The sequence below is a fragment of the Condylura cristata genome, unplaced genomic scaffold, assembly GCF_000260355.1.
Source record: "Condylura cristata isolate star-nosed mole 26May11 unplaced genomic scaffold, ConCri1.0 scaffold00011, whole genome shotgun sequence".
Taxonomy (NCBI): Eukaryota; Metazoa; Chordata; class Mammalia; order Eulipotyphla; family Talpidae; genus Condylura; species Condylura cristata.
In genome coordinates this window covers 46,568,753-46,592,793 of record NW_004567112.1, presented here as the reverse complement: position 1 = coordinate 46,592,793, position 24,041 = coordinate 46,568,753, and positions in this window count along the sequence as shown.

Genomic DNA, 24,041 nt, shown 5'->3' with positions numbered 1-24,041 from the left:
GTGAAGCCTCTCACCGCCCCTGAGCCTCTGGCCTGTACCCCAGTTCTGTATGAATAAATAAATAAATCTTAAAAAAAAAATATATATATATATATCTAGAATGTAGTCACTTCTTACCACGTTCAATGTGACTTACTCACCATGGCCTTTCAGGAATACTGTAGTTGCCAACCAGTTTTGTGCTTCTATTATTGTTTCCTTATTGTCTATACTTAACACAAAGCTCTGGACAAACCTGTTTAAAAAAAAAAAAAGTCATTCATGTCACCCTCTGCTTAACTCTGATGGGTCTCCATTTCTTTCTTCATAATGGTAATCAAGGTTTTACATCATCTGTCCAACATCCCCTATTTTCTGACTTTATTCTCTGATCTTCCCACTTATCCCAATTCCAATCTACCTACATTGAACTCCCTACTGTTCTTCAAATCATAGGTACACCCACCCTAGCCTCCGGATCTTAGCAATAGGTCCTTCTGATTGGTCACCACCTTACTAGATAGCTGTCTGGCTTACCCCATCCTGTCCTTCAGGTCTCCAATGTACCTTTTTCATGACAGGCTATCTCATTTAAAATTTCAGTACCTTACCCTAAGCTAATTTTCACTCTGAGATGATACACTTAAATGTAATCACAAATTATTAATAGTATCTTCAAGAAACAACTTGTTGTATAATTTGCTTGTATGTATTACTGTCACACTCTGCTAAAATGTAAACCTCAACAGCAGGACTCTTTGCCTATTTCAGATTCTGTTGCATGTAGAAGCATCTGGACGCCTAGACATATTTTGCAGATTCCAACTAAAATGTGTTGAACATATACAAAAATCAATATTTGAATAAAATCAATGAATGAATAAATCACACATAATTTCGTTACTCTGTCTCATCAATTTTCTTGCCTAACATTGTAAAGTTTACTTAGTCCATCTCTTAGGAGAGATTCGAATTAAGTATCTACAGCTGACATTAAAATTTCTCATCCTTCATTAAAGTTGATTATACCTGGTTAATTGCTCAACGGCATGCCAAAGATTGGATCAACTAAATCTGAGATTCATTTTGACTGAGCAAAAATTTTGCTATTTCTTAAGCTACTTCATAACAGTAATATTAACACTTAAAATACTTGACTTCTTTTGTTATTGTTGTATTCCAATGGGCAATGGTGGGGAGGGAGTGATTGAGGAACTAGACCTACTATTTTAACCAAAGCTTAAGTCTTAGAAATGCCAAAGGAATTCATCTGAGAAAGTAACTTTATAATCATTTTCTAAACACAACAACAGGTATAAACAAAATAACTAGGTCAAGAAAAATGAAAATAATCCCAGATAATACTAAACTACTTTTTTATTTTTAATAAGACCCCTTTACAGTTAAGCTGAGATATTTCTACAGTGTTCCTGAGGAAAACCAATTTCTTTGGTTATTGGCTCACTTTTAATCTTTTCAAAACAAGCTGAATCAATCTCTTTGCTATTACACATGCCATTACTGCTAAAACCTCAACCAATTGCTCCATAAAGTAACATGAGTCAAAATAACCAAAATATAGTGGCATAAGCATTAAGCAAAACGTGATAGATAGAATTAGCCCACAAAAAAGAAAACTGTAAAAGTAACTACAGTACTTCTGCATATAACAAACCAAGTATCCTGTAAAAATTTTTGAAATTTATAAAGACCAAGTGTATGTGTTCTCTCATAATCTTTAATAATCTTAAATAAATGAAGTGAAAACATTCAGTGAGGCAAAATGTACCAAGTCATCAAAATGAACAATGATCATACCACTAAAAATCTTTAATGGCACAGAGCACTAACTGCCCACCCAAATTATGGCTTCCTATATACAGTTGTTACTGGGAAGTGTCTGCCCAGTCAGGAACATGTTACCAGAACACCCTGCATCTATGAGGAGTCATGTGGCAACCTTTCATCAGGGGAATGGAAACAAAAAGTACATGTGTCATTTTCTCTGAACTTACTCTTCCTGCTAGCAGAAAGCAGACTCGGAGGCCCAATGGGATTGGCAGCCACACGGGAAGTAGTTTGGCTTCATGACCCACTATGAAGGGAAAACCTGAAGGTGATTAACTCAGCATCCTTTTTAAAAGCCCAAATTTAGAAAAAAAAGAATCATGAAATTCTCCTTTTAGGCATTATTTATAAAAGAACATAAACCAATATGCAAGAATTGTTAATTATGATGCAATCAGTGAGATTCAGCTTATGCATAACAGATTTGCAGAAAGTAATCTAAAAAATACCTTGGACTTGAGTGAGATTGTTGCTGGAGAGGTGGTGAAGATAGATGATTGACAAGTAGGTAGGTAGGTAGGTTGACAGAGAAAAAAGAGGACTGGAGAGAGGAGAGGAGGGGAGAAGGAATAAGGAAATAAAATGGCCCAAATGAGTAAATCACCAATACCACATCTTTAAAAGAAGAATCATTATATTCTGAACTTGCAGAGGGGAGAGAGAGAGAGACGCTCTAAAATTAAAGGAACTCAGCTTTTCACCATTCTTTTTCAGTGGCTTAGAAATGAGTACACTTCCCCCTGACATGTAACTCTCTGTATCAACAAATTCCCTTCAGAAATGATACCATTCTCTTTCCTTCCAAAAGATGAACTTCTTGGGAGCAAGACTCTATCTTGTGTATTCCTACATCCATCATTGCTAATATACAGTAGTAGCATTTTGCCATTTACTCTACAAATGTTTGCATGCCTACTACGTAGGCACTCATAGTGACTTTATTCACTTTGTCCTCATGCTCACTTCCAATGGAAACATGTGTTGATGCTAACTGTCTTCCTATCTCATTGATAAAGAATCCAGCTGGGCTTAAAGACATCCCTACAATCCTTTAAAGAAATAGCCTTATGAAGCCTTCACCACTACACACCACTGGAATGGTTATAATTAAAAGAGAGATATAACAAGTTTTGGACTTTGTAAAATAATTAGAATGTTCATATACTGCTGGTAGGACTGTAACATGGTGTAGCCAAATTGGAAAATATTCTGGCAGTTTCATAAAAGGTATAAAGCTATCATATGACCCTGCATTCTACTCCTAGGTATATATCCAAGAAAAACGAAAACATGTCCACAAAAAGACTTGAACATGAACATTAATAGCAGTATTAACTATAATAGCCCAAAATGGAAACAAATGTCTATCAAGAAATGATGAACTAAATGTGGTAAATATATGTATAGTGGAATATTATGTAACCATTAAAATAAATACAACACTGATTAACTAACTATTAGACTGTGTGAAAGAAATTACTACAAGAGGCCACATATTGCATGACTCAACTTACATGGAATTAAGACAGGAGGTAGATTAGTGCTTATCTACTTGGAGTAACAAAAATATTCTAAAATATTCTAAAATTTTTTTTTTACCATTATACAACTATCATAAATATATTTAAAAACTATTACATTATATGCTTTGATTAATTAAATTGTATTATACGTGACTTATATGTCAATAAAGCTATTTTTAAGAGAAAAGAAGAAGAGGAAGAGGAGGAAGCTTTCAATGCATAAAATATCAGTATTTATTTGGGAGACTGGAAGAATCATGAAAGTTTCTTCATGAAGCCTGTTAATTATTTTGAGCATCTGAAGCTCCTTTCAACATAACTGTGCTGTGTTTGTAAGACAGTGATTCATTGTCCTTTCAAACCTTTCTAAAAAATTGAAAATTGGATCCCATGTCAACTACCCTTTTTTTTTTCTTAATAATGAAAGGGGCATTAGAAAAAAACACCAACTCTTTTTCCATAAAAGTATGACTTCCAAAGTTGCACAGCTGGAACATATCAATATACTGAGAAAGGTTTCAGCTTTGCTGACAACTGTTAGCAACAATAAATCCGACAGAAAACAGATTTGTCTTTCTGTCCAGCTGGAATACACACATTGAATAATAGATGAGAAAAGCAACAATATTAGGCCTCTTTCAATATAAGCCTTAAAATAAAATAATTTTAAAATCCTTACTGGACATGAATTTTACAGAATCATGTTTAGCACAAATCGATACAAAAATGCAAGTGAAGAGATGGGTTTGATTATTTGCAGCATTCTAAAATTAATCTACTGACTAAATTATTATACTGAAGGTCACACCAGCCCTAAAGGCAGTCCTTGATTTGTAACCTGACCACAAGCAACTCCCACAAGGGAAAGGTGCTATAGCTGATGGTCACAAGGGGCCCAATGCAATACCTGGTATGACCACAGCCTTCTAGAGGCTTTGAGAGGTGGTCTGCTTCACACCCCAGGGCAAGCCAGACTGAGGAATGCTGTGTTTCATCACTGCCTATTCACTAATTGCCCAGGGAGGGCTGCAGTAGTTCCTTTTAAGGTTTATTTTTCAGTTTTGTTATGATTCAAACATGGTCTCAATGTGTCACTGGGGCATTCCTCCAGGTTCAGTTCTCTGAGTCTGTTGCTACTGACCTCTACACCTTGCAAGGATAACAAAAATCTTTTTAAAAAAACAAGGTCATCTAGGCTACCAAGTGGATTCATTCAAACAGTAACATTGTTTTTCCAACTTTATTTCAACAAAGAGGCGCTTTGGGTGCGTTTGCTTTTGCAAAGGTGGCATTATTTCTTTATTTTCATTTCTTAGCCATCAAGCATATAATCTCATCTTTGAAACAGTTCTAAATGACAGAGTCTTGTTGGTAGCAATGAGAAGTCAGAAAATTGATGCACATGGGTGGGTACTGGAGGAACCACAGATCATAGTCCTACCTAAGCTCCCAACCTGCAGTATGCTCTTAGGCAAGGCTCTTGCCCTCCCAGATTCCATAAAATGAAGGGATTAAATTAGATTGCCTCTACATCTCCTACTGATTCTAAAGTGTTTTCCCTTTAACGCAGCTAAAATTGCCCTCTACAAAATCCAATTCATTCTACTTCTCATTAATAGGAAAAATTATTGTATGAAAACAGCTCTTGGTTATTCAATCAAGGAAAATAATCAGAATTCATAGAAAATGGCATCTTATTTATCTTTTTGCATTTGGGGTTTTTATTTTAGTCTGAAATCCAGTTCCTGAAATGCAGAATGAAAGAATCAAAAGCAAGAAGCAGCCAAAAGATTACTGGCCAAGAAATTGCCTTGGTAGTAGTTTGACTTCTTTTTAGATTTAACCCTGCAGGCATGTTCTGGAAAATCTGATCAATCAATATGTCTTTTATGGACCCACTATATTCTCTAGCTTCATCTATCATCTGTTCTAGAAAAAGACCATGAAGTCAGTAAAAAAAAAAAAAAAAACTTGTGGAAGATTTTGCTGCAGAGAATGAGTCTTTTTTCAAAACAAACACTGGCTGCACTAGAAAAATGTGAATTGCAGCTGTTTCAGAAATCAAAGTCAAGTTTATCTTAACCATTAGCAGAAAAAAATGTGATTCTATGACATGAATATTGGTCTAGTGAAAATTGTCCCAAAATAAAACTTCTCCCTTACCCCTACCTTACCAATAGAAAATTGCATCTTTAGATCTGAAAGTATGCTATTTTAAAATATAGATTTTCTATTAGTGTGTCAGAAAGGAAGATGAAAACAGGTGGAGAGCTTTGGGCACTGCTGGAGTGCTGACATTGTGGTCTAGGCATCTGAAAGAATACCCAAAGGACTATATGACTAAGAAAGAAAAGTCCTCTGACAACTCCCCCCTTAATTTGGATTTCATTTTTTTCTTGACAACCTTTATAATTCTTTATTATTTCAGCCTTCTTCTAGAAAGTCAAGAATAAAATGGAAGTATAGATGAAGGTTTGCTGCTGGCTAAAAATGAAGAATCATTGCTCTTTTTTCTGAAATGCATTGTTTTAATTTAGGTAACACTGATATACACATGTAGTGACATATATGATTCAGAAGAGTAAGTTTACACATTTCCAGATGCATATTACAACACACCAGCCACCAAAGCACCCAAAGTCTTCCACTATAGCCCATTTGGCTGCCCCCACACTTTGCTCCCCACCCTCCCCTTCTAGTAGCCTCACCCTCCGCAATCGTATTTCTAAAGTGTTTTTGATTCAGCTTTGTCTTTTCCTTTATTTTGTCTTTTCTATATGCCATGCATAAGCGAGATCATCCAATATTTGTCTTTCTCCTTGTGACTTATTTCATTTAGTATAATCCCTTCCTTGTTAAAAAATGCCCAGAATTCGGGCCCTCCCTGGTGGCGCAGCAGGTTAAAGCACAGCACTGAGAAGCTAAAGCCACTTCCGCATGAGTTCGATTCCCGCCTGCCCCGGAGGCAACCACCCGCCTGCCCCGGAGGCGACCACATGGCGTGGCAGACCTCTCCTGACCGCGCCCGCTGCTCCCCCTCAGCAGTGTACCTCGTCGATCTGTCTGTTCTGCTCCCACTCTGTCTCTAGTGAAGGCTCTCACCGCCCCTGAGCCTCTGGCCTGTACCCCAGTTCTGTATGTACAATTAAATAAATCTTAAAAAAAAAAATGTGCAGAATTCATTTTTGGACTCTGGGAGATAGTGGGCCTTTGGAACTCCTAAGCGTTCAGTATGAGGCAGCAGGATCTATCAGTCGTAGAGATATCCAGTCTGTGAAGTTACATGTTATGTTTAAACCAGTCTGCTTTCTCCATGAAACTATCTATGACCTCTGAAACTAACAACCCTGTGTTTTTATAACCCTTCTCAGTTATTTAGTTAATCTATTTCTCAGATTCAGAGTGCCCATCTCAACTACCAATTCTAGTTACTTGGTAGCTCTCGTGGGGACTGAATGAGAGGACATCCTGAGCCAAGTCCTATGATCAAGTCCTAATATCTGCTCTGAGCCCAGAAAGGAGCAGTGGTATTCTAAAAATGTGTCCCTGCAGTGTTCTGCTTACTGTCTTGTTTACTTTCCCTTCTCATTGGAGAGATGAAGTCCATGTTTTCTGTTTCTCCTGATTTCTCTCACTGTACCCGTGCATTTATTTATTTGTTTGAACTATCATAAAAAACTTCTAGCAGTTCTAGAAGTACTGCAGCAGAGCCTGCAGGTCACAGAAGTTTGTTACACAATCTCTGTAATCACCTTGAATCTCTTAATTTGCATAACCTTCTTCTCTTTCACTCTCTTCCATGTGTGCTTTCTCTTTGTTAGTATAGATGATTAGGGTGATAAAATGACACACATTAGAGAACATTACCATATGGTATATAATCAAGTGCTAAATTATGTAGCACAAATTGCGGGAATTCAGGGATAATGAACATAAACATGTAGACATACAGGCTTGTAAGTAGATTCTCTTATTCTATCCACAAATATTTATTGAGGGACAATTTCTTATGAGCCAGTACAAAGACAGCTTCTAGAAAAGGGGAAACACAACTGACATGGTCCCTGTCCTCATGGCATTTATAGGCACTTGCACCCCCACCTGTGTGTACAGAAATGTTCACTCACTATGTACAGTAAGATCAGATCTGTAGCTATTCCCTACCCCTCTGAAGGTCAAGAAATTGTGTCCAGTTACCAACAGATCATCTACCATGTTGTTGGCAACCAATATGTTTTCCCCATAGCTCAGCTTTTCCTCTCTAAAACTTTTTCTAAATGTAATCATATAGTATGCATTCTTTTGTGTGGCTCAATTCACTCAGACAAGGCATGGGGGAGTCACTTATATTGTGGAATGTTGTAGCAGTTGGCACCTAGCTCATCAGAGATCCATCCTGCTTTAAGAGTCTTGATTAAAAATGAAGTTAGAAAGGGGTTGAAAGTGATTTTCACATTTTATTCCAGTTATAGTTAACATATTGACTTAATATCTGTCCTCAGCTGTGGCAATCCATCAGACATGGCGAATTCCTCCTAGGAGGCAGAAATTGCCAAAATGTACCACAGTGTTCCCCAAAGAATCATTCGCTTCTCAGTTATTTAGTTAAGGAGAAAATTTTCAAGTTCAAATTCCTTGTTTACACAAAGATAGATATTAATAGAGACCAAAACTATTCTAATTTCCTTTGTACCTTCTCAGTTATATAACTGCTCTCATGGCCTTAAATTTCCATTATGGTATTATTATGATCAGAATCATAATTAGATACCCTGTTGGGGGAGGGGCAACTTAGCAGCAATGTGAAGATGCTGAGCTCACCTCCTTCACATATTCAATCAGCTACATTACAGCAAAGACTCCTGAAAGGAAAGCAGATAACTACAGCACATTTTAGGAAGTAATATTAGAATATTAGGTGTTAGGGGTCACGGGGGTGGCGGGGGTGGGGGTTGTCCCAGAGACAGGGAATGAGTCAACAATGTAGCTCACCTGCAAGGGTGAGGTGAGCCCTGGAGGACTGGTAGACGCTGAGAGCAGCAAAGTGGAGCTGGTGAAGCTATAACCCAACAACCCTTGGCCCATCTCAGCAGCCTTGAGCCCAGGATAGACCCAGGAAACGCATCTCCAGAGTAAGTCCACTAACATCATCACAGACCTTGGCAAACTCAGGAGCAGGAACTGGAATCAGCGTCACTGACGACAGCCCTCAGCAGATCTCAGTGAGCCCTGAGGCAGGATATAGAAAAAGACCCTACAGAGTATGTGTCCACAGAACCTAGCTCAGACCTCAACACAGACCTCCCCAAGCTCCAGGATGGATTCTGGAAGCAGGCCCACTTCAACAGCCATCAGCCAACCTTAGCAAGCCCTGGGACAGAACCTAAGAGGTGATCTGCCAAAGTAGGCACCCCACACATTGCAATGAGCCCCCAGGAGAGTGCAGGAAGCAGATCTACCATAGGAGGCCTTTGGAGATCACAGTAAGCTCAGGACAGGTCCAGGAGGCAACCTTGAGCAAGGTGGGCCCAGGCAAGGCTCAGCAAGCTCCAGAGAGCATCTTCACTCTGTTGCTAAGTTGTCCCACCCCCATCCAACATATCTAATCATGATAACGATGATAATAACCCCAACTTGCTTGTTCCTAAAAAGCAGTGGAGCAAGCCTGCCAAGGAAACAGCTGCGACAGGCTCTGTCAGAGGCAATTGTAGGGTCTGGTCCCCATGAGCTACATCCCTTGGAAAGGTGAACCAGGACACTGTTTGAACAGACAGTCACTTGGGTAGGTGTGTGTCTGATTATCCCTTGGTCAGAAGGGGCCACCAGGGCAGATTTCATCAGAGTTAACACTGAGGAGATTCAGGCTACATTGACTAGATAGTAAGCAGAGCATATTTCTCTCTACCCACCTTGTATCCAGAGGTCAATTTTCTGTTCAGCATGCACACTAGTGCAGTCTGTGTAGGTCTTTCAAGTGCAAAGGGTGCTTCACTCTCACCCCAGGCTACAGCATTCTCTCAGTTGCTGTTTTATTTATTTATTTATTTATTTGGCTAATTGTTATTTGTACATCTAAGAAGTGAAGCAGAACCTCCTCTGCTGCAGTCTTGATAATATCACCTCTCTCATTTCCTTAATATTGTTTTTTTAAAAAGCAAGGTTTTAGTACTGATGAAGTTTACTTTATGGACTTTTCTATTAGAAGTCATGCATTTTTGCATCATATTTAAATTATTGCAAGCCCAAGGTCATTAAAATGTTTCCTACACTTCTAGAAGTTTTGCAATTTTAGATTTCATATTTGGAACTATAATCTATTTTGAGTTCATATTTATACATGAATCAAAGTGCCCTACTTTTTTTATATGACTAATATTCCAGCACTATTTCTTGAATCTTCATTTTCCAATTTGACTGTCATGACACTATTACCAAAACTTATTTTTTATGTACTGATTACTTCTGACTATTTTTCCCATTTACTTACATATTTATATTTACACCAAAACCACATTTTCTTGTTTATGCTAGCTTATAGTAAGTCTTGGTATTAGCTAGTTTTAGCAATTTAACTTTTATTTTTTCAACTTTTTTGACTATTTGAACTTTGTTCAATGTTACATCTCCATAAAAAAATTCAAAAAAGCCTACAAAAAAATAAGCCTTTAGAATTCTGATTAAGTATGCTGGATCAACAGATCATTTTGGAGTGATTTGATATCTTAATAATACTGAGTCTTTCACTATATTAACTTGCTATCTCTACTAACTAAATATTTTCTGTTAACAATATTTCAATTTTTAGTGTGCAGGTGTTGACATTTTTATCATATTTATTCTTAACTCTTTTTATATTACTATAAATTATATTTCAATTTTTAATTATTCATTGCTACTATAAAGAAATAATATTGAACTTGTATCATGCAACCCTGATAAACTTCATTATTATGACAATTTTTTTGTAGATTCCATAGAATTTTCTATAAAAATGAAGTCATCTGCAAGTATAAAACAGTTTTACTTCTTTCTCTCCAATATATTTGTTGTTAAATTTCTTTACTTTCAATAAAAATATTCTGTTTCAACTAAGAACATATGAGATTTTGTGAATCAAGCAGACATCATTCAAGGTAGTTAGACTTAAATCATTTTACAAAAAGCCACCCAGGAGACTCAATTATAGGAGGAAATTGTTGTAGCAACAGTATATGGGTATAATTTTGGAGATGGGAACAGGGAGATTGGGCAGTTGAATCAGAACCAGAACTACCATGCTGAGGAACCACCTCTGGGAAGGAAGGCTTTTTCCTTGCGGTCTTTTAACCCATGAGATCTAGCATGGCTAGACAATGGCTGCACAATGGGCATCAGTGGCCAGAAGACCAGTGTCAACCAGAAAGATATCAACAACCAACAAACCAAAAGAACAACACAATCATTCAGTTGAATAAAAGACTCGTGTCCTCTTTTTTGCTACTCCCTGTTCTAGTAAAATGAAATGTTAGAGTCCAGAAGGAGAAAAGGAGGGTATTAAATGAGCTCATTCTATCCCTAATGGGGGGTGGGGGTTGATGCAGAATAAAGGATCACCTCTCTCTCTCTCACACACACACACACACTCTCACACCCACTATAGTCCCTATGATAAGGGAATTTTTTTTACTCACATATGAGGTCTAAATTTCAAACTATCATACTTCTTATTAGAAGTCACCAAAATATTCTTTACCAAAGATTCCATTAGAGATTTGCTATCCAGAAGGGAAGGAACAGATAACATCAGACAATGGGGATATGACAACAAAAAATAGCAATCTGATATAATACTCCAAGTGAGATATGTATCTGCTTTAAAGTTGTCTCTCTAGTAATCAATTAAAAATAATAATGAGGCCCTTCCTCGTGGCACAGCGGGTTAAAGCACAGCACTAAGAAGCTAAAGCCACTTCAGCACGAGTTCTATCCCTGGCCCCCGAGGTGACCACATGGCGTGGCAGACATCTCCTGACCCGCCTGCTGCTCCCCTCAGCAGTGTACTTCGTCGATCTGCCTGTTCTGCTCCCCTCTCTGTCTCTGGTGAAACCTCTCACCCTCCGCATCTCTGGCCTGTACCCCAGTTCTGTATGAATAAATAAATAAATCTTTAAAAAAATAATAATGAGTTTATGTGGATAAAGCCTTTTAAAAAGACCTTTCCATTTGATGCTTAAACTTCATTTTCTAGCTGAACTCATGACCTTGAACCCTGTGAACAGGGCTGGAGGAAGGATCTGCATACTCAGGAAGCAGAAGGTTTTACAAATGAGAAAATTCATTCAAAATGCCATTATTCAATTGCCACTTTGATAGTAACATGAAAAAGATGGACTAAAATATATCTGCTACCTTTACCCATACTTTCTTTGCTTTTCAAAAATGGCCCATTCATATTTTCTTCTTGCTTTTGAATATTTGAGATTGATCTAAAAATGTATCATATCATCTATCTATTCCTCAAGCACATCATGTCTGTGAAAGCCAATAAACTTGGGCATATGTTGTACCCTTGGACAAGAATGCTTCTTTCACCTCACCATCTAAAGAAACCTCTTCCTGCCTCAAGATCAGAAGCCCCTCTTATCACTTCCCTGGTGAAAATGACAGCCAACTTTTCTCTGCTATCCACAATGCTCAGTTTATCCCTCCATGACAAAGACTTATATAAAAAAAATAGTTGTGTCTGAGGTTTGTTTCTTAAACTGTATGTCTTTCAAGAAGAAAACCTAGCTTCTGGCCAGTTCCCTAGCAAGTCTTCATACAAAATTTGAATCATGAAAAAATAGAAAAAGTGAAAGGGATTCTAAACCAATATTTATAATAAAGGCATTAGCCTGAGAGGAAAATGGAGAGAAACAATAAAGACTGCATTGCCAGATTCGTGAGCTAGTTTGGGGGTGCTTGCAAAGGAAGAGGAGGAGGCTTTCAGCAAGATAACGGGAAAATTAGATATCTATACACAAAAATATTACCTTTGTGCTATTCCATCTGTAATGGAACAGATGGTTTGTTTTACTAAATAGATGATGTTGCCTTTGGCATTCTTAAAGAACCTTCCATGGAGTTTAAATTGTTTTCTGTTTATTCTATATTCAAGCTACTATTTCTTTGAACATGAGCTTACAGTGAGGCTGGGGCTTTATTCTAGTGACATCTGTCTTGTGTTAGCAACTTGCAATTATATTTTCATGTCTGTATTCTCCTCTTACTTATCCCACCACCCCTGCTTCCATAGTTTTCCTTTTAAAAACTTATTTATGTGTAGAAGAACTGGGGTGTAGGCCAGAGATGCAGATGGGAGAGATCTCCTGTGCCATATATGGGTTAGCTCCTGGCTGGGGAGTCAAAGGCCATAGTGGTAATAGTGCTGAGACTTAACCCCTAGGCCACCAAGGTGGCCCACTTTCACACACTCCTTCAGAGTAAAGAATATGCTTTCTTTATTCGTTTTTCCTTCAGCTATGATGTAATGATTCACCTAGAAAAAGGACATTTTCCCTAAAGCCCTATATCTCAGGCAAGATCAAGAAGTATACAAACAGGTACATATAAAAAGCTTACGTGCTCTGATTTTGTTAAAGAGCTCCGGTTAAACAGATTTGGATTCTAAGCCAGTACCATGGACTATCTGTAGGAATTCTAATTCCCTATATCTCAGTATCCTCAACTGTAAAATAGTGGATATATTGTACCTACTACATAGAGTGATGAGTACTGAATGCCATAATACATATTAAATATTGGGTACAGGCAAATATACATATTATATAGAGCTTAGATATAGATATAGCATATTAAAAGCTATTCAAACATATATCTACACATACTAAGTTTCCATTTTCAACCTTCCTTTACAGATACTTATGTTTTAAATGTGTATATATAATCTGGCATTTTCTATAAGAAAAAAAACACATGAATAGTAACATCACGATTATTATAAGTGTAATTAATGGACTGAGAAAGAGCACTGGGTAAATGAAACCTGAATGTATATATCATTTCAATCTATAATCTAGCTCATGCTGCATCATACACATATCTGTCAGGCAAAGGTTAATAGAGAGTTTATGAAATTCAGAATGCAATTAAGGCTCACAGGAATCTCAGCTGGAGACCATGCCAGTTTCTATGGCAACCAAAGAGCTCAGGCAAAGTGGGGGGAAGGGAAGTAAATTTAAAGGCAAGATAAGCACATAAATAGGGCTCTTTACCTTTTCTTCTGATTTCCAATAAATAATCCTTTCTACAATTAAATTATTATAACAAAGTATAGATCAAATTGATTTTTCATGACCGACAATTAAATGGTTTTTTGTAAAATGTTTAAAAGTGATTTCAGGTTTTAAAAATGTACAGTTCTCTGGCTATCCATTTATGAAATGTGTCAGGTGTAAGTCTCAAATCAACAGGAAAAAATAGAGACTAGATTCTAAAAAAGAGAGAGATTTCATCCTTTACAATTTCTGCCAGTTTTCCCAGGATCCTGTCTTCATGCTCTGAAGAAAGTAGTATGTAACAATAGGCCTCATCCTGGTCACCAGAAACTAAAGAGGAGGAAAAGTAATCTTCCTTGTTTTATAGTAAATCCCTAATTGTGATGCCTTTTTTCTCTAGGGCACCTGGTAAATGAATAAATTTATCTAGATTGGTTTAAAAGTATCCATTTTATAGCCATTAAATGTTAAGATTGTCTTTGGTAAGGTTAACCTAATGCTTCAGCCTGTAAACAAAATTCCACTTAACTGAGGCCTCATAAGAGACCCTGTTTGACCACAGGCCCATTGTGTTCTAAGTTAGATACAGTTGGTAAAAGGATTCTTTTCCATCTGGAGAAAGAAATGCTCAAATAGTCTGAAAATTCATAATACTAAACTGCAGAACTAGGGCCCAGGATCTGAAAGGAACTAATCTGTGACCTTTAGAGGCAACAAGAAAGCAACTAGCTCAAGAGGCTCAATAGGTACTGAAGGAAACTTTGAACAAAAAATTGGAAAAAGAAATAGAACCAGAAATAACAGACAAACTGCTGCTACAAGCTTTCATATATTAATAATCACTCTTAATGTAAATGGATTGAACTCACTAATCAAAAGGTACAGAGTGGTTGGTTTGATTAAAAAGCAAAACCTAACTATATACAGCTTACAGGAGACTCATTTAAGCTATAATGACAAACACAGACTAAAGTAGAGGAATGGAAACTGGTACTCCAGGCCAATGAAAAACCTTAAAGAGCAGGAATTGTTGTTCCTATATAAGACAGAGTAGACTTCCAGTAAAAAAGATCGTTAAAGGCCCTCCCTGGTGGTGTAGCGGGTTAAAGCACTGCACTAAGAAGCTTAAGCCACTTCCGCATGAGTTCGATCCCCACCTGCCCCGGAGGAGATCCACATGGCGTGGCAGACCTCTCCTGACCGGCCCGCTGCTCCCCTCAGCAGTGTACTTCATCGATCTGCCTGTTCTGCTCCCCACTCTGTCCCTGGTGAATCCTCTCATCCCCCGCATCTCTGGACTGTACCCCAGTTCTGTATGAATAATTAAATAAATCTTTAAAAAAAAAAGATAGTTAAAAAAAAGTTTAAATGATAATAAAAGACAAAAATATATAATGATAAAGAAGTCAAATCATATATAATCATATATAATATCAGGAAGACATAACAAAAAATCAGCACCAAATATCTAAAGCAAATATCAACACAAAAAGGCAGGCTTTGATAGCAATACAATAATAGCAGGAGACTTTAACACCCCATTTACACCAACAGACAGTATATTACCACATAAATAACACCTTAAATAAAAAAATTATATAGGATGGGCTTACCTATTTACAGAACATCCCACCCCAAAATGAAAGAATACACATTTTTTTTTAAGTGCTCTGGGAAATTCTCAAGGATAGGCAACATTTTGGCACACAAAAGAAATCTCAAAAATGCAAGAAGACTGAAATCAAGAATACTTTCAAATCATAAAGGTATGAAACTAGAAATAAAACAAAAGAAGAAAGAGGGGGTGATTGATCACCAATATATAGAGAATGAACAACATGCAACTGAATAAGCACAGAGTCAGTGAGAAATACAAAGTGAAATAAAAAAAAATACATGGAGATGAATGAGGAAACATAACTTCTCAGAACATAAGAAATCTAGCAAAAGTGGTACAAAGAGGGAAGTTTATAGTAACACAAGCCTACCCCAAGGGGAAAAGAAATCACAAATAAGTAAGATAAGCTTAAACCTAAGTAAACTAGGAAAATAAAAAGCAAAGGCAAGTCAATAGATGGCTGAAAATAAAAAAAAATTAGATTAGAAATTAACAACTTGGCGATCCAAAAGACAGTTCAAAATAGAAAACCACAACAGATATATCATGAGTATGCAAATTGAAATAGTAATCAAAATATTACTCCCAAATAAAATCCCAGATTGCTTCACTAGTGAATTTTACCAAACTTTCAAAGAAGAATTAATACCTATCCTTCTCAAATGGGTATGGAAAATTGAAAAGCAGGGGAAATTTCCAAGCATCCTATGATGGCAACTTTATCCTGACTCTGAAGTCAAGCAAGGGCATCACAAAAAAGAAAACTAAAGACAAATATCCTTTATTAGCATAGATTCAAAATTCTCAACAAAATATTGGCAAATAAAATCCAGGAATGCATAAGAATCATATATCACAATCGAGCAACATTTATTCCAGAGACATTAGGATAATTCAACATATGCAAATCAATAAACACGGCACAGCATATCAACCAAAGGAAAGACAGAATGATATTATTATTTCAACAGATGCAGGAAAAGCATTTGACAAGTTGCTTTCTTAAAAACTTTCAACAACATGTATAGGGAAGGAATATGCTTCAATATAATAAAGACCATCTGTTACAAATTAATAGCGAACATCTTAGTTAATGGTAAAGCACTAAAAGTTCTTCCTTTTAAATCAGGAAAAAAGGGAAGGAGGTCCACTCTTACTGTTATTATTCAATATGGTTTTGGACATCCAAGCTAGAGCAATTAAAGTAAGAAAATAAAAATGGCACCCATATTGGAAAAAAAGACTGCAGAATTGTATATGACCTGATAATATGCATAGAAAATTCAAAGACTCTGGTAAAATGCCATTAGAAATAAAATATGAATAAAGTAGATGACTCCAAAATTTAGATACAAAAGTCTTTTGTATTTCTGCATGCTAATAATGAACTAACAGAAAGAGAAATCCAAAATTAATACCTTGGAATAAATTTAACCAAAGAATTGAAAGACTTGGAATGACTCAATGGATCAAGGAAAGACTTCAATAAATGACATTAGGAAAACTGAAAATTCAAGCACCATCTCACATCTTATACAAAAAATTATTCAAAGCAGAGTAAAGATTTGGATATAAGACCTAAAATCATAAAATACATAGAAGAAAATATAAGCAATATACTCCTTGATAGAGGTGTCTGAGGAAATTAATTGCAAGGGCAAAGAAAACATAAAGAAAAATAAACAGACTACAATGGACTAAAAAGTTTCTTCACAATGAAAGAAACTTGCATCCAAATGAAAAAGACATATTACCAAATAGGAAAAGGTATTTGCTCATCATATAGCCCACAAGCAGTTAAAAGCCAACATATACAAAAGACTCATAAACTCAACAACATAAAAACCACCCATTTAAAATATGGCAAAGGAACTAAATACACACTTTCTCAATAAAGACACACAGATGACCAATAGGCACATGAGAAGATGTCATCATGTTATTTTATAGAGAAAGGCAAAATGATATAGAAAATATTAAGAAATGTACCTGTTAGAATGACTGTGCTTCAAAAGATGGGAAGTGACAAGTTTTGGAAAGGATGTGGAAAGAAATGGGAATGTATGTTGCAGCCATTAAGGAAATAAAATTAGAAACTTCGTACAATTCAGCTATCCTACTTCTGGGTATTAACCCAAAATACAAAGACACTAATTCAAAGATATATGCTTATGGCAACACTATTTACAAAAATCAAAACCTGGAAATAATCTGTGCCCATCTATTGATGAACATATAAAGGGATGGCATATATGGACTACTATCCAGCTTTAAAAATAGATGAAGTTCTGCCATTTGCAACAACATGGATGTACCAAGAGTGAATAATGGTTTGTGAAATAAGTAAGCCAGACAGAAAAAGACAAATCCCATATGATTTCCCTTACATGTAGTATATAAAGAAAACAAAGTCAAAAAAATTAAATTTAAACTCTAAGACTAATTAGTGGTTACCAGAAGAGAGATAGGGGAAGGGTAAGTCAGGAAAACAGGAACAATGGCATGATGATGGATTGGTTGCACTTTTTTTTTTTTTAAAGATTTATTTATTTGTACATACAGAACTGGGGAACAGGCCAGAGGCTCAGGGGCGGTGAGAGGTTCCACCAGAGACAGAGTGGGGAGCAGAACAGGTAGATCAACGAAGCACACTGCTGAGGGGAGCAGCGGGCGGGTCAGGAGAGGTCTGCCACGCCATGTGGTCACCTCCAGGGCAGGCAGGAATCAAACTCATGAGGAAGTGGCTTTGGCTTCTTAGTGCAGTGCTTTAACCCGCTGCGCCACCAGGGAGGGCCAGGTTGCACTTTTATTGTTACATTTAATGCAGTATATATACATGGTGTTGTTTCTCAAACATAAACATAAACTTATGTAGTAATGAAATAGTTATTGTATATGATAATGTAATAATGCAATGTTACTTCAAAAAAAAAAGTCTCTAGAGTAGAAGTCAGGCCCATCTGCTTCCCTGGCTAAGATCCTGCATACAAGATCACATAACCCTATCAGAATCCAATCCTATTGTGCTATCTCAACTGGCCATCGGCACAGTTAAAAGATCCCAAAGACCAACATTTTAGAAACAAGTCTTGCTGAAATAACCAAGTGTCTCATCTACGTCAGCACAGTGGTATTTCAAAAGTAGAAGCACATTGCTTGAGGAACTAATCAAAACTTAACAAAGCTTCTGTAAAGTTATGTTTCCCAACCTGAGTTTCCCAGCCACAATTAGGGGCAACATCCAGGGTTATCTGCCGGGTTGGCTTATGCTTACAGTTTGATAAAAAATAGTGAACAAATTCTGTAATTTATTTCCCAGGGATTCTACTCCTGTAGCTCTGAGCAAAACTGTTTCCATTAACTTATTTTTAGTTTGAGATAATAGGAAATAACAACAGTGAACTGATTCTCTGACTTGAATCTTCCACTCACTCTCTCCTGATACATTAATAGTTCTTGACATTTTGGGGTTTTTTTCCCCCATTTCCATTCTTTCCCATTTTTTTACTCACAGGATGGTCACTTTTTTCCTTGATTTCTTCCACTTTCTTCCCTTCTCCATCTCACTTATACATTATATTCTCACTTTGTTCTGCAATCACCAGTTTTCTAACAATTGGGTCCCTAAAAAAACCATTCTGAGTATTTCAGAATGGGATTGTGCAATTCATGCTATCAACTATTTTAATCTTTTTTATTGTTCCAATCTTCTCTACAAAGAGATTTTTATGAATACTCCAAACTGAGTTATAACTGCATCGCGATAACAATTATGACAAGTAAACTGCAAAACTTCCAAGGAAATCACTTTGATGAGTCCTTAATGTCATTCAGTAATATCTACCAAGTTTCCTGAGGAATTTTAGTCAACTTTGCAAAGTTACATGGTAACTATCCAGAAAGCACATAAATACTGGGTGGTAATCTGGCTAACCACATTACATTTGTCAAATACATACTGGATGTGATTCACTGCAGCCTATTTCTGTAGAAGCTGTTATTTGATGGGATAAAAAATCTCAGTTTCCTAAACGACTCAATCTTTGTGAAGATCATCAAACCAAGAACCTAGAGATTTGGCTTCCACTGACAGCTTTTGGGAACCAACTGGCTGTGTGATCTGGGGCAAGACACTTTTCTACTCTGGGTCTCAATTTTGTCATTTTCCAAACCATGGGGGATTTTTTAAGTCTTTGAAGTTTCGGCTCAATAGTTCTACCATGATGATATCCAGAAAGGATCCTATATGCCTAGGAATCATCATCATTCAATTTAATAAATATTTATTGAGGAATAACAGAGGTAGAATACTAGAAAAGAAACCATTCGAAAACAAAAGGAGGGCCCAACCATGTGGCACAACTGGTCAAAGCACAGCACTACAAAGCTATCGGCTGCCACTGCAGCATGAGATTGACCCCCACCAGGGAGGTGACACGCATAGCACAGCAGACCTCTCCTGTCTCACCCACTGTTCCCCTCAGCAGTGTGTTTCAGTCAATCTGCATGTTCTGTTCCCTGTCTCTGGTGAATCCTCTCACTGCCCCTGCACCTCTGGCCTGTGCCCCAGTTCTATATGCATAAATAAATAAATCTTTAAAAAAGAAAGAAAACAAGAAGGACAAAGCATATTCTCTACCCTTCATTTATCTCTATCTACTGGAGCGAAAAACAGCATTGGAATCATAGCCATAATATTTTGTGTTCCCACCCAAAAGAACATCATGACGAAGCAGCAGTTCCTATCAGTGTCAGTCTAATGTCTCTACTGCTGTGACCCATACTAATAGCCTGATCTGGCCTGCAGGGGCTCAGCAGCCAAGGAAATCATATGGCATAGATGATATAAAGTGACATCTTCCCAGCAGATAATCAAGAACTGCAGGAGAAAGAATGATTAATATAGTTTGGAAATCTGTAAAATTGTGATGAGGGGTAGGAAGAAGAAACTACTTTCCTGATTTGCACACTAGCTGGTTCATGAGCTGTCTAGGAGCATTAACAGCTAGGCACCTGACATCAGCAAAGCAGACTGTGATCCAGACTGAAAGAAAAACAGGGAGGAGAATGAGAAGGTGGAATAGAGGGGCCGGGCTTGGACCCAGGAACTTAGAGCATTATCATATCAAGGCCCTCCCTGGTGGCCCAAAAGGTTAAAAGTGCAGCACCATAAATCTATCCACAGCCACTGCAGCATGAGGTCTATCCAGGGAGCTAGTCTACCACCAGGGAGCTGGCCCACATGGTGTGGCAGACCTCTCCTGTCTTGCCCACTACTCCCCTCTGCAGTGTACTTTGTCATTCTGCCTGTTCTGCTCCCCACTCTGTCTCTGGTGAATCTTCTCATCCTCCACACCTCTGGCCTGTGCCCCAGTTCTTGAATGCATAAATAATAAATCTTTTTTTAAAAAGATTATTTATCCAGTGATTGGAGCAGCACTGAGCCAGTGTCCTTGATCCTGATGCTTATAAGAGCCTGAGCATGACCCTCAGTGAGCACTCAAGTCTATGCTACAGGCCAGCTGATGCTCATCACCATCCTCCCTAGACACTGGACAGCAGTGTCTGCAACATGAGTTTGATCCCCAGCCAATAAATCCTAGTAAAAAGAAGAAATCAATCCTAATAAAAGGAAGAAATAAACAATGAATAAAGTTGGGAGTATAGAGCTGGGAAACAGTTTCTGTAGGATAAACTCACAACTAAATAACCACTGGAGTTGCATTATCTAAGCTACTGAGAAACCTGAAGTTGTATCTTCCAGTAGAGCCAGGTAAGAAGTTGCACAGGTCCAGAAGTTTCATTTTACTATGTGATGCTTCCAAATCCACAGAGTAATGTTAACACTACCTCCATTCTCTAGTCTCTGAAGCCATTAGTCACTGAAGAAAGCACCATGAGAGTATCTCAAGAAATGGTGTTTGTGGATTGTGTACTGCTTACCATGCCAGGAACTTCTTGCCAGCAACAGCAGCTGTAACATTCATCTACACTTAAGAGTTCATTGCATCTCTTTCAGAAAATCTTAGCTTTCACTGGCCTACATCCTGCATTTCTCCTGCATCTGTGACCGTCATCTTCCTATGCATATAGTTAGTACTGGCTAGAACTGTGTGGCACACTTCATGCGCTTGTATGAAAAATGAAGAATTTCACTGTCCAGAAGCTTTGGGGAGGTAATATGACTACACTTGGAAACTGCTAAATATGTTTTGAAGGCCTGTGTTGGGCCTGCAAGATTCTATGATACACACAGTCTGTAGTGGACAGACAAGACCTGTGACAGGTTCTTTGCTTGAATCATTAATGAACAGCAGAAAAATCTTTTTAGACATATAGGTAGTTAAATGCCTCCTGAAATAAAACTTTGGAAACTGAAAAACAGAGCCAAAATGGACTGCAGCCCGTCATCATGAGACACTGTGAAGGGGAACAGTCGAAATTATTTCACAAGAACCTGAGTAGGAATTAAAGATCCCAGCAGCTTCTTTCCAAAATGGTGTGAGGTCAAAGAGCACAGGAAATAGGGAGGAAAGTTTTAAAAGATGGGCTGCACTTGATTCTCACTGCATTTTTGGTCAGAGCTCTAGACCTTTGGGTTCCTGCAGTTTTTGACTAACTTGATCTCACAGAGTGAAGAACTCTGTTCCTGGATCTCCTGTCTAAGATTTTACACCTATCTACCTTTGACTGACTTTCCAGTAGCTCATTTTAATATCTGTAATTTCTCAAATTTTTGTTCTGATAGGTCCTCTATTTCTGCATCCTTTATGTAAGCCCCAGAACTTGTTCTCATTTTACTTTTCCATCTTGTGTTCAGATGTTCCTTGTTTCCTATGCATATGTGTTAGCTTATTTGCTTTTATTGTAGTTGGGTTCCTGCATGTTTAGTTTTATTTCTCTTGTTCACTTAGCTTGTTTTGGGGTGGGGCTAGGAGGAAAATTTGGAACTTAAGTACTTGATCTCAGTTTGTTTGAGCAGTGAGACTGGTCACCTCTACCCCCCTCCTCTCTCTCTCCACAGTGTCTCTGTTTGGTGTTTCAGTTATTCTAATTTCCCTCCTCACTTCTCTTCTCCTTCCTTATCTATGAAGCTGTGTATCCTGGGGGGAGGGAAGCTCATGCTCCAGGATTCAGTTGGAGCTGGTGAGCAGGAGGTGCCTAAGTGGGGTATGTGCCCCACTGCCTACCATGGCCAGAGTCTATGACCACCACTGCAGCACACACACACACACACACACACACACACACACACACACACGGCTGCCCTGTCTCCAGAGCACCAGAGCTGCAAGATCAGCTTGCCCATTTGTTACTTTCTCCGTGATTGGTGAGTTCACTCTCACTAGGACCTCTCTGATATTGGGCCTGCACTGGGGCTTAGCCAGCTCTACTTGGTCACTCTTTGGTCTCTTACTTCTTGGAGGGGTTTGGGAGAGGTGCTTTCTTTGACAGTGGTGCACACTGGATCCATGCCAAAATATGATGAACTCCCTTTTTGAAAAGGCCCTCCAGAGAAATTCACAGTCCTTTGAGTTCCCTGTTGTTGTACATGGGGAACTGATGGCCACCCATTTTGCTGGCTGCAGTATTCACTTGCCCAGCCATGCTCCCTTTGCATCCTCCCTGTTCCCTCTCTTTCCCTACAGCAAGTCACTGACCTCAGTGTGAGTCATGGGTGAGTCATTGGTGCAAAAGTCCTGGGACTCTATCAGGGAACTTCCAAATTTTCCTTTGAGCACATATTTTTTGTAATTATTTTTTTTAGTATAAAATATAATCCCAGCCTCTATTCTGCCATGATGAATGGGTGAGCCAGGTATAATTTATATACCCTAAAATTTATCCATTCTATATATGTTATCTAATGAAATTTATGAAAATCATACAATTGCAAAATCACCATAATTAGAGTTTTAGGATATCTCCATCACCTAAAAATTTTTCCTTGTACTCATGTCAATCAATCCTTTCCCTTTCCCCCAGATCTAGGGAATATTTTTCATTTACAGTTTTGCTATAAATAAGTAGAATTTAAGCATATGCATTCTTGGTGCTTGGTCTGCATCATATTTTTGATGTTCATCATGTTGTAACATGTATTATCACTTCATTCCTTTTCACTGCTGAATAATATTCCATAATGGCTAAGATATGGAAATCCAAACACCCTGATGATACATGAGTGTATGAAGAAGATGAGGTATCTATATTATTCACTCATAGAAAAAGGATAAAACTAGCCCTCCCTGGTGGTGCAGTGAGTTAAAGCACTGCACTAAGAAGCTTAAGCCACTTCCGCATGAGTTCCATCCCCGCCTGCCCCGGAGGTGACCGCATGGCCTGGCAGACCTCTCCTGACCCGCCCACTGCTCCCCTCAGCAGTGTACTTCATTGATCTGCCTGTTCTGCTCCCCACTCTGTCCCTGGTGAATCCTCTCACCATCCACATCTCTGGCCTGTACCCCAGTTCTGTATGGATAAATAAATAAATCTTTTAAAAAAAAAAGATAAAACTTTGCCATTTGTAACAACATGGATGACCTTGAAGGGATTATGCTATGTGAAATGAATCAGAAGGGGAATCAAAAATACAGCATGATTTTACTCATTTGTAGACTCTATGAAAGAAACAAGCAAACACAACAAGACAACAACAAATCCTTAGACTCTGACAACAGAATGGCAGTTTGTAGAGAACATTGATTGGCTGCTGGTGGAGGGCGACTGCATATTTGGTGGTAGGTGTGGTGAGATATATGCTGTTGCAAAGGTGAGAAGATGTATACCTGTATTCCTATAACCTGCAAAATGTTA